This window comes from Ruditapes philippinarum, unplaced genomic scaffold (genome assembly GCF_026571515.1).
Source record: "Ruditapes philippinarum isolate M1 unplaced genomic scaffold, ASM2657151v2 ctg5618_1_1_1_1, whole genome shotgun sequence".
Lineage (NCBI taxonomy): Eukaryota > Metazoa > Mollusca > Bivalvia > Venerida > Veneridae > Ruditapes > Ruditapes philippinarum.
The window spans coordinates 46,864-56,583 of NW_026861082.1; positions in this window are offsets into that span (position 1 = coordinate 46,864).

A 9,720-nucleotide genomic window follows, 5' to 3' on the forward strand; every position below is an offset into this window, starting at 1 on the left:
TCGTGATACGAAAAACATATAACTACAAGAGTAGAAAAAAATCTATGATCTATTATGTACTGAAGGAATTCTACCATCAGCATTTATTATGGAACAGTCATTAGACCTTAACAATTTAATATATGCATTCAATGCTACACATGAGCAAGTTACAGGAAACAAGAAATGATTTTGAATTATAACAACGTAGTCTGTGATTTTTATAGATTCTACTGTAAGAGAACCCTTATAAACGCGTTTGAAAGTATCACATTTTGATAGTGTGACTCTTTTGATCAACATCGATTTCATCTTTGCGAGTCATTGCGAATCGAAGAAATTAAATAAAAATACGAACACAGAAAAAGATTTAGAAATATACTTGGTATTGAAGATTCTTCAAGTCCGTCATCGAATTCCTACGAGCTTACTTTTGAATTTATCCATGTACTTGTTTTTTGTAGCTTGGTTTAAGCATTGATTAAGATTGACAAATTGTACGTATACATCGTTTGGTTTGAGGTGCTTTAAATGGGTGTATTCAAATATCATTTTATACTGTTCAAGGCTTTATCTGAACCATAATCATTTTTACACATTGCGCGATTTCTATTTTCTTTTTATAAACCAAACGACCATGTAGACGACTTTATTTTATCAATACAAGTATCACAAGGACTTTTTCAATACTTGATGAAGGTCAAACGGCATCCATTACATAACTCTTTAGTGGTATAGATAATAGAAGCTCAACTTGCACATGTTTAACTGTATTTGACTGACAGCGTGGCCGAGTGGTTAATTAACGCTTCAGACTAGTAATGTAAGGCTTGTTTAACGATTAGGTTCAAACCCTGTCATAGGCAAGCTTTTGTTTTCTTGAGCAAGAAACGATACATTCATTGATAATTATTACTGGTTGGTTCCAGGAACGGATTCGAGAGTGTTTCAATAAGCTTATAGCTTACAACACAATCGAACAAAAATAAATTGTATGAACTAAACCTAAACTATCAGAAACAAGAGCGAGAACATGCATGCAAACTGGCTGCTACCAAACCTTAATATTCATGTATATCCATTATAAAATAATACTGAGAATTAATCGTTAAACAGGGGATTGTGTTTTTTTTTTTCTTTTCATTTTTTATCAAGTACTTGCAACTAATGAAAATTGTTAGATGGTAGAAATATATTAGTATTATTTTAAGCGTTTGATTGCTTGCGTCTGCAAAACGATATTTATTGATTTATATAAATTGTTGTAGAAATGACAATCCTTCGAGGTACGCAATGGTCCTTATGCAGTGCAGGCCATTGTGATTTTAGAAGTGAATCAGTAATAATTGCCAATAACGTCGTTGATTGTCTGTGTCTTTAAGGACAACCGTTGCTGTGTATTTATAAAATAGCATTTTCTAGAAGTTGAGGGAATACATTTTAAAGGTTTTTGAAGTCCCTCTAGCTAGTAGACAGTTAATATTTTTACCTAGATGAGAAAAAGCTCTTGCTTGAAAGAGTGTATAAATTGAGGCAAAAACAAATGTCATAAGCTTATTTTAGCTGACAGACTTTTTCGGGAGTTTCCATAAATACATGTAAGCAGAATATAAACTGTTCAATGGTGTATTTTTAAAACTTGGCATGTTGTTGGAATATGATGGCAGATATATTTCAAGCGAAATAAAGCAGGGTGTCATCGATTTCACCTTTTGAGTTATCTGTCTTTGAATCAGAGAATCAGAACTATTTACTTATTTGATGTCATTTCAAGGGCAGAAAAGTTAAAAATACGTGAAGAAAATCTTGTTCTTACTTTTGGATTATGTTTTTCTTTTTGTTGTCAATCACAAAACATAATAATATGCATAATTTATGACTCATTAATGTTCATTAATGAAGATGTTTTATTTGAATCATGATACAACTGAGGTGAATTAAAGTGAGATTTTTTTTAAGTATGACGTCTTCTACGTGTCGATTTATGTTTAAGGTATAGCGATGTTGCAAAAGGAGTAAATGTTGCCATAGTTAAATATATGTACGTAAAATGTATTTATGCATGTTTTTGCCTGTAGTAAAAAATACTTAAGTTGAGTTGAATAAAAAATTGCTAAGTTATGTAACATACACGCTCCTTTAATTATTTTACTCTCCGAACTATATTACTAGACATTATATTTATCACTATGGCAATGTAAGGTTGCTACTAACAGTTAATTATGCTCTATATAGGCTATGAATATGTATTATTATGTACAGCTTGTTGCTATGGACCGATGGCCAAGTATCAATAAATTGATTGCCGTTGTCTTTATGGATATGAATAACAGTAATGTATGGTGGCTGATTTGTGTCATTCGTGTTTTCGCCCCGAAGCCTCGCCAAGCGAAAATTAGTTAAAATGACCGGGGGCGCGGAGCGAAAACATGCTCATTAGCGAGGGCGAGGGGCGAAGTTAAAGAAATAAAACTTCGCCCTGCGTGGGCGCATAGCGAGATTAAAGAAATAAAACAACAATATAAACAAATACAAATAACTTTATTGCAAATAAAACATTATTACAATGTTTATAGCAAAACAAAACATATATATACATTCATGAAAATGAGATCTGACATGGAATGAAAATATAATATAAACACTATTTCCTGAAAGGTCTTAAAATACTTAGGAAATAGCAGGTTGCACATAATGTCTTAAATATGATATTGACACTACACCAAGATGTTAATATGATATTAATTGATACTACATCATCAAGATATTCTCTCATTATTTGCAAAATATAAAAACTTCGAAAGGTTGTTTAGCTCTATTTTCGATTTAGAATTTAATAAAGATTCAAATTTATTAATTGTCGGCCACCTACAGAAATATCCCTTTAAAAACTTGTTTCTAAGCTCTCTATATCTAGGACACACCATCAAGAAGTGAAACTCTGTTTCAACTCTATTCATGTTACAGGACTTACATAACCGTTGCTCTCGCGGAATATTCGTATATCGTCCGGATTCTATAAATAGCTTATGTGCAGATACCCGAAATTTTGATAAAGTTGTCATATATTTTCTATCTTGTATACAATCAATATATGTCTCGCGTTCAAAAGTGTGTTTAAATAAACTATAGCTTTGTAATCGCGGAGAATTATTTATTTCTGCATACCATGACTGCTTATAATTATCCAGGATTCTACGTTTTACCATATCAAAGGTAACATTATCCAGAACTTGGTTATGCCATACGTAACCGAAACCATGCTCTTCGAGTATAGTTTTTACATGTGAAGCCCAATTTTTGTTTCTATACGTGACATTGTTATCCGCGTCAAATTTTAAGACACTGTATGTTTTAAACGTTAGCGATAAGTTGTCATGCGAAATAAGTTTTCTCCAATATTTCAAAATAGTTATTTTTCGATAAATATTTAAAGGGACTCTACCAAGCTCCCCATACAAAGCTGATAAGTTTGTTGATTTACGTACCCCTAGGATATACCTCAAAAATTTTAAGTGTATCATTTCAATATCAGTGGCTCTATGTGTACCCCATATTTCTGAGCAAAAATTCAGCACGGATCCAACTAACACATCAAATAAATGAATCTTTTTTGAGTTAGGCAATTCAATTTGTCGAAAAATAGAAAACAAGTTATGCAGTGAAAACGAGGCATGGTCGGCAATTTGTTTCTGTGTGCGTGCCCAGTTACCATTTTTGAAAAAATTGACACCGAGATATTTAAAGGAGTTCACCAGTTCAATTTTTTGACCGTATATATAGAAATCTGCGAAAGTACTTCTGCCATTTTCAAAAATCATGGCCTTCGTTTTGTTAACATTTATTTTCATACCCCATGTGCAGCAGTAATTCTCGACATCGTTAAGCATAGACTGAAGAGATTTTTGTGATGTAGCAAATAAAGCCATGTCATCCGCGTATAATATCAAAAATAGTTTGACGTCATCAATTGTTATGACATCATCTAAATTACTATTAATGTTTTGTGTGATGTCGTTTACGAAGAACATAAACATAAGAGGCGAACTGGGGTCTCCTTGTTTTAATCCAATGTCAGAAGATAGAAAGTCAGAGACTTCTGAATTATAACGCACGCATGACTTCACCGCAGTATACATGGATCTTAACGCCATAACAAATTTACTACTTACATTTTCATTTATCAACTTTTGCCACAAAAATTGCCTGTCGATTTTATCGAAACACTGCTCGTAATCGATGAAAATACAGTAGAGTTTTTGCTTGGAGTTTAGTATCTTAGATATGACGGCGTTTAATATAAAGATACAGTCAGTGATAGATTTTCCTTTTTGAAAACCAAATTGGTTGTTTGACAATTTATCATGTTCTTTCGACCATTTACTCAAACGATTCAGTAATATTTGCGAGTATATTTTCGCTATTATATTAATCAGTGTTATCCCGCGATAGTTCTTAGCAACGTTTATATCACCCTTTTTAAATATAGGGGTTATAATTCCTTGTCCCCATGCGGTGGGATATTCATGGTCATTAAAAATCTTATTGTATAATTTATTGAGAAAGGGAGAGATTATGTCAAATGTCGATTTAAAAATTTCAGCGGGGAGGTTATCTAATCCCGGAGCTTTGTTACTATTTTGCATGAAAACAGCGTCACGGATTTCTGCATTAGATATTTCTAAATCCAACGAAATATTATTAGAATTCGAATTTTCGGGGATTTGTTGGTCGTTATCGTTTGTTAAACTGCCACCGAACATTTCTTGGAAATGTCTTTGTAGCTCATCAATTGTAAGAGAACTTGCGGTTGGAGTTTTCTTTTTATATGACTTCTTAATAGATTTCCAAAAGTCACGCGGTTGAGAGGACGCCAAGCTACTAATTCTACGACCTTCTTGTATTCTATAATTACGACGCGCTTTCTTTTTTGCTTTATTATAACTAGTTCTCGCGCTAACATAGGCGCAACGGTTATCGTTATTTTTATTTCTGTTATAAATGTTTCGGCATGCACTAAACGTTCGTTTGGCTGTAAAACAGCTGTCATCAAACCATTTTTTATTTGAGAAGTCACGTTTATTTTTGTTTACAGTAACTCGTTGTGTTTTCCCGAACACATCGTATGTTTGCGTTTTCATGAAACTACAAAATTCGTTTACAGTACAGTCAATCGGTTGAGTGCACACTTCATTCGTTAGGCGGCTAAGTATATCATGATTATTCATGAGATTATCACGGAACAGCGGTATTTTACCTGTATCCCAGACAATTCGATTAATTTCATTACCTGAATTAATTTCCTTATTTTTGTCAATATTTGTGTGAACAATTCTGAATTCGAAAGATATACAAGCATGATCCGAAAATTCATTAAAATCATGAACCGTAAAATTAAAAACATTATCAAAATCTTGGTATTTCAATAAAAGGTAGTCAACTAAACTTGCACCTAGTCGGGAGGTAAAAGTAACAGCCCCGATACCTAAATCACTGTCAAGCCTACCATTGGCTATCAAATAATTTGTCGCTATGCACATTGCTAGCAAACTCCGCCCACTATGATCTAGCACGTGGTCTTGGCTTACTCTAAGCGGGATAGATGTAGTGTCAATAAATGGCTGATCACTATCTAAATATTTATCAAAAGTCAAAAAATCACAGCTATCGCTGGAACGAGCATTAAAGTCTCCAGAAATGAAGACTTTACCTAACAATTCGTACTTTAAAATACCCTTTTCTACCTCGTCATAAAAATCAAAATCATTAGTTTTTAATATTTTGGAATCTGACGGGGGTATGTAAACATGGCAAATATAAACATCTGTTTTAAAATTAAACAACTGACCTGATATTCTTATCCATAATATTCCGTTATCAATACTTTCAACTATTGAAACATATTTTGCTATTTCAGTCTTAAAATACACAGATATTCCACCACTAAAACGTCCTCTAGAGTTTTGTTTCACCTTAGTTCCATATATATGATATGCCTTATAACCAGTAATATCTAAATTTAATGTTTCTTTCTTAGAAATCCAAGTTTCATTTAAGAAAAACAAATCAAATGAATCGATAAATTCTATAAAGTCACTGTCTGTAATATTCCTTTTAAGTCCATTTATATTCCAAAATGCAACCTTAAGTGATTCCCTTTCATGACTTCCCTACTTTGTTGTTGGTAGCTTGAATTCCTCACCGTCGATGAAGAGTTTGGAACCAACAAATTTCACTGCTTTGTTGGCTTTTTTGGCGTCGTTCATAGCTGGGTATAAAGGTTTCCTTGCCTCTCTAATTCGTTTTGGCAGCTGTGCTCCTACGCCATATCCCAAGGCTTTTAATGCGGCGTTCTTGTTGAAGGCAGACTTTCGAACGAGCTCGCGTTCCTTAGGGTAGTGAAACTTCACTACAATGGGTCTTACTTTTTTGTTGTGCTGCGGCCCAATCCGGTGTGCACGATCGATTGTCACATTGTCCGAAATATCCAGAATGTCCGAAATAATAGATTTCACCAGGGTTTCACTGTCCTCGTTTTTGCCCTTTTCACATTCTGCTATGCCATAGAATAGTAAGTTATCCCTCATATCTCTCATTTCTAGTTCCGAAAGTTTATCGTCGAGATCCATTTCTTTTTCAAATAATTTTTTCGAATTGTGCTCAAAATTGTCGCAGGACTTTTTCAAATTCTTAATCTCCGATTTTGCGAATTTAAGCTCGTCTCTGTGCCTATTAAATTCCGTTGTCAGGAAACTACATGATTTTTCTGTTTCAGTCACTCTTAGGTCAATCATTTTTAGGGTTTCTTCCATGTCGGTGACCTTAACATTTATAACATTCACGGTTTTATCTACTGTGGTTAATTTTTCCTTGATAAGTTTCATTTCTTCTAATATTTCACATGCCCACGGAGGCGGCTGTACCGCCTGTATCGGGTTACTAAAACCGGGTGGGGTTGTGTTCATAAGTCCAACAAAACCTCCGTGTTGAGAATAAGGAGAAAAAGACATACCACAACTCGTGTAATCGTCGAAGTTAAACCGCTTGTTAGTAGTATTCGTGTAGTCCGAATCACGATTTACCTGACTGATTTCACTTGTATTTTTACACGTGTCCAAAGGTGATATAACTTTTCGCTTATTTTTCTTCTTTTTTCCTGCACTATTTTGGCTATTTGCTATTCCAGACATAAATAATAATGTTTATACACTGGATTAGAACAAAAATTCCAAGAAGCGCTCGATATTTCACGTAAATAATTAATTTTTTATCAGAGCTAAAAAATCCATGTCCATCTCAAAATCATGACCTTGACCTTGACCTGCGGGGCGCAGAGTGAAGACACGCTAATCAGCGTCTCGCTAATAAGCGTGTTTTTGCCCTACGGCAACGCCATTTAAACTAGTAAATTATCGACCTTTTGCTTAGCGGGGTCGCGGGACGAAAACACGCTAATTAGCGGGGTTGCGCGGCGAAGTTTTATTTATTTACTTCGCCCCTCGCCCCGCTAAAAAGCATGTTTTCATACCGCGACCCCGCCGTTTTTTATTTTTTAAATCTCGCTCCGCGTCCCCGCGGGGTGAACTTTTATTTATAAAACTTCGCCCGCGCTCTCGCTAATAAGCGTGTTTTTGCTCCGCACCCCCGCCATTTTAACTTGTTAATTATCGACTTTTCGCTTGGCGGTGTCGCGGGACGAAAACACGCGAATTAGCGGGGTTGCGCGGCGAAGTTTTATTGATTAAACTTTGCCCCGCGCCCCTGCTAATTAGCGTGTTTCCGTCCCGCGACCCCACCGTTTTATTTCTTAAATCTCGCTCCGCGACCCCGCGGCGCGAAGTTTTTATTTCTTAAACTTCGCCCCGGGCCCTCGCTAATAAGCGTGTTTTCGGTCCGCGACCCCGCAATTTAAATATTTTAATTTTCGACTTTTCGCTTGGCGGTGTCGCGGGGCGAAAACATGAATGGCACAAATCAGCCACCATAGTAGTTTAATGGATTAAAAATGATAAACAAAAACTACAGGAGGACAGGCAATTTTTCCAAAGTTAGTACAAAAGAAAACCAGAAAATGTGACCCATCTGAATGTGCTGGTACTGTAGACAGTAGAATCTGCACTTGCGTTCTGAATCCAAACGGAAACACCTTGATTCAAACGTAGAACAACCGTGCCTCCACCTTGAACATCTTTACCATGATTAAATTCAAATGGTCTTGAAGTACCAGATGCTTTAAGAGAATTATCAGCCATCAAACGGAAATCAACATTTGAAGTGGACGAGTTGAGATAGAAAATGAAGACGTAGGTTCCAGTAACTGGCGCGGTAAAGATTCCAGTCACTGCATTGTAGGCATTTCCGTCATTTGTTATTATCTTGTCAAACTTGATAGTTTGATGGATTCCCAAATGTTCTTGTAAATAAGACAGGTAAGCAGAAAATGCCACTTGTTGTTGTATTGCTCTCCTTTGGAAATGACCTGAAAATATATCTCTTTTTTTATAAAAATGACCGGCGACTTGTATCCGAAATTTAGATAATTACAATCTAATGAACGATTTAAACAATGTTATGAGAAATTGATAAAATTCTTTCGATACATTCATAATTTATGTCAGTATGAAATCAAATTTTATTAAACACCTCAAAAAATATATACCATAAACTTTAAGTTTTTGCACCTTGTGATGTTCTGATAGAGATCATTGTTGGTTACAATTTAATTAAGAACCTGATCGCTGTGCAAAAGTTTATTTCAACTTTTCAAATGCATATCGTACCCTGTTTAGCCACTTTTTCATTTTCAGACTCCATTAGATCCAAAGCAAAAGCATTTCAAACTCCATCTAGCCTCGTTACCTTTTTGTGAGTTCACAAAAAGCCATATCAAATCCTTATTGTAATTGCAGTAATAGAGGTATTTCAAAAGTGGTGTTGTGAAATAAAGACGTCATTATAAATTTTTGAGAATAGAACCATGTCGCAATGTTTAAGCCATACGACTTGTTGAATATTTCTTTACATATCTTGCGTAGATCTTTATGTCTATGTATTTCATCCCTTTCAAACGACGTTTCTTTTCTACTGATATATCTATTCTTTCAATATCATAATTTATGATATATTCACCCTAAGACTAGCGTTTTCGCATTGCATAGCTTTACCACTCGTATGATTGCCTAACATACAGATAATCAGAAATCGAAGGCAAATTCCGCTGTGTTACAAACGTCTAATGCGCTTGACAGGGCGATGCAACGCGAATCCTATTTTTTGTTGCGTCAAAAGGATTGTGGTTCCGCATGAAATACACAGAAATTTCAGCTTTAATGAAATTTGGTATATATGGTGGCTGAATTGTGCCGTTCGTGTTTCGTAACGCGAGCCCGCCAAGCGAAAAATCGGGAATAAATAAGCTTAAATAGCGGGCGCGCGGAGCGAAAACACGCCTATTAGCGGAGGCGCGGGGCAATATTTAATAAATAAAATTTCGCCCCACGGGGGCATGGAGAGAGATTTAAGAAAAATAAACAGTGGGGGCGCGGAGCGAAAACACGCTTCTTAACGGGGGGGGGGGATGGGCGAAGTTAAATAAATAAGCGTGTTTTTGCTCCGCACCCCACAATTTTATTTCTTAAATCTCGCTCCGCCCCCTACCGGGCCAAGCTTTATTTATTAAACCTCGCCCCGCGCCTCCGCTAATTAGCTTGTTTTTCGCTTCGCTCCCCAATTCTCGACTTT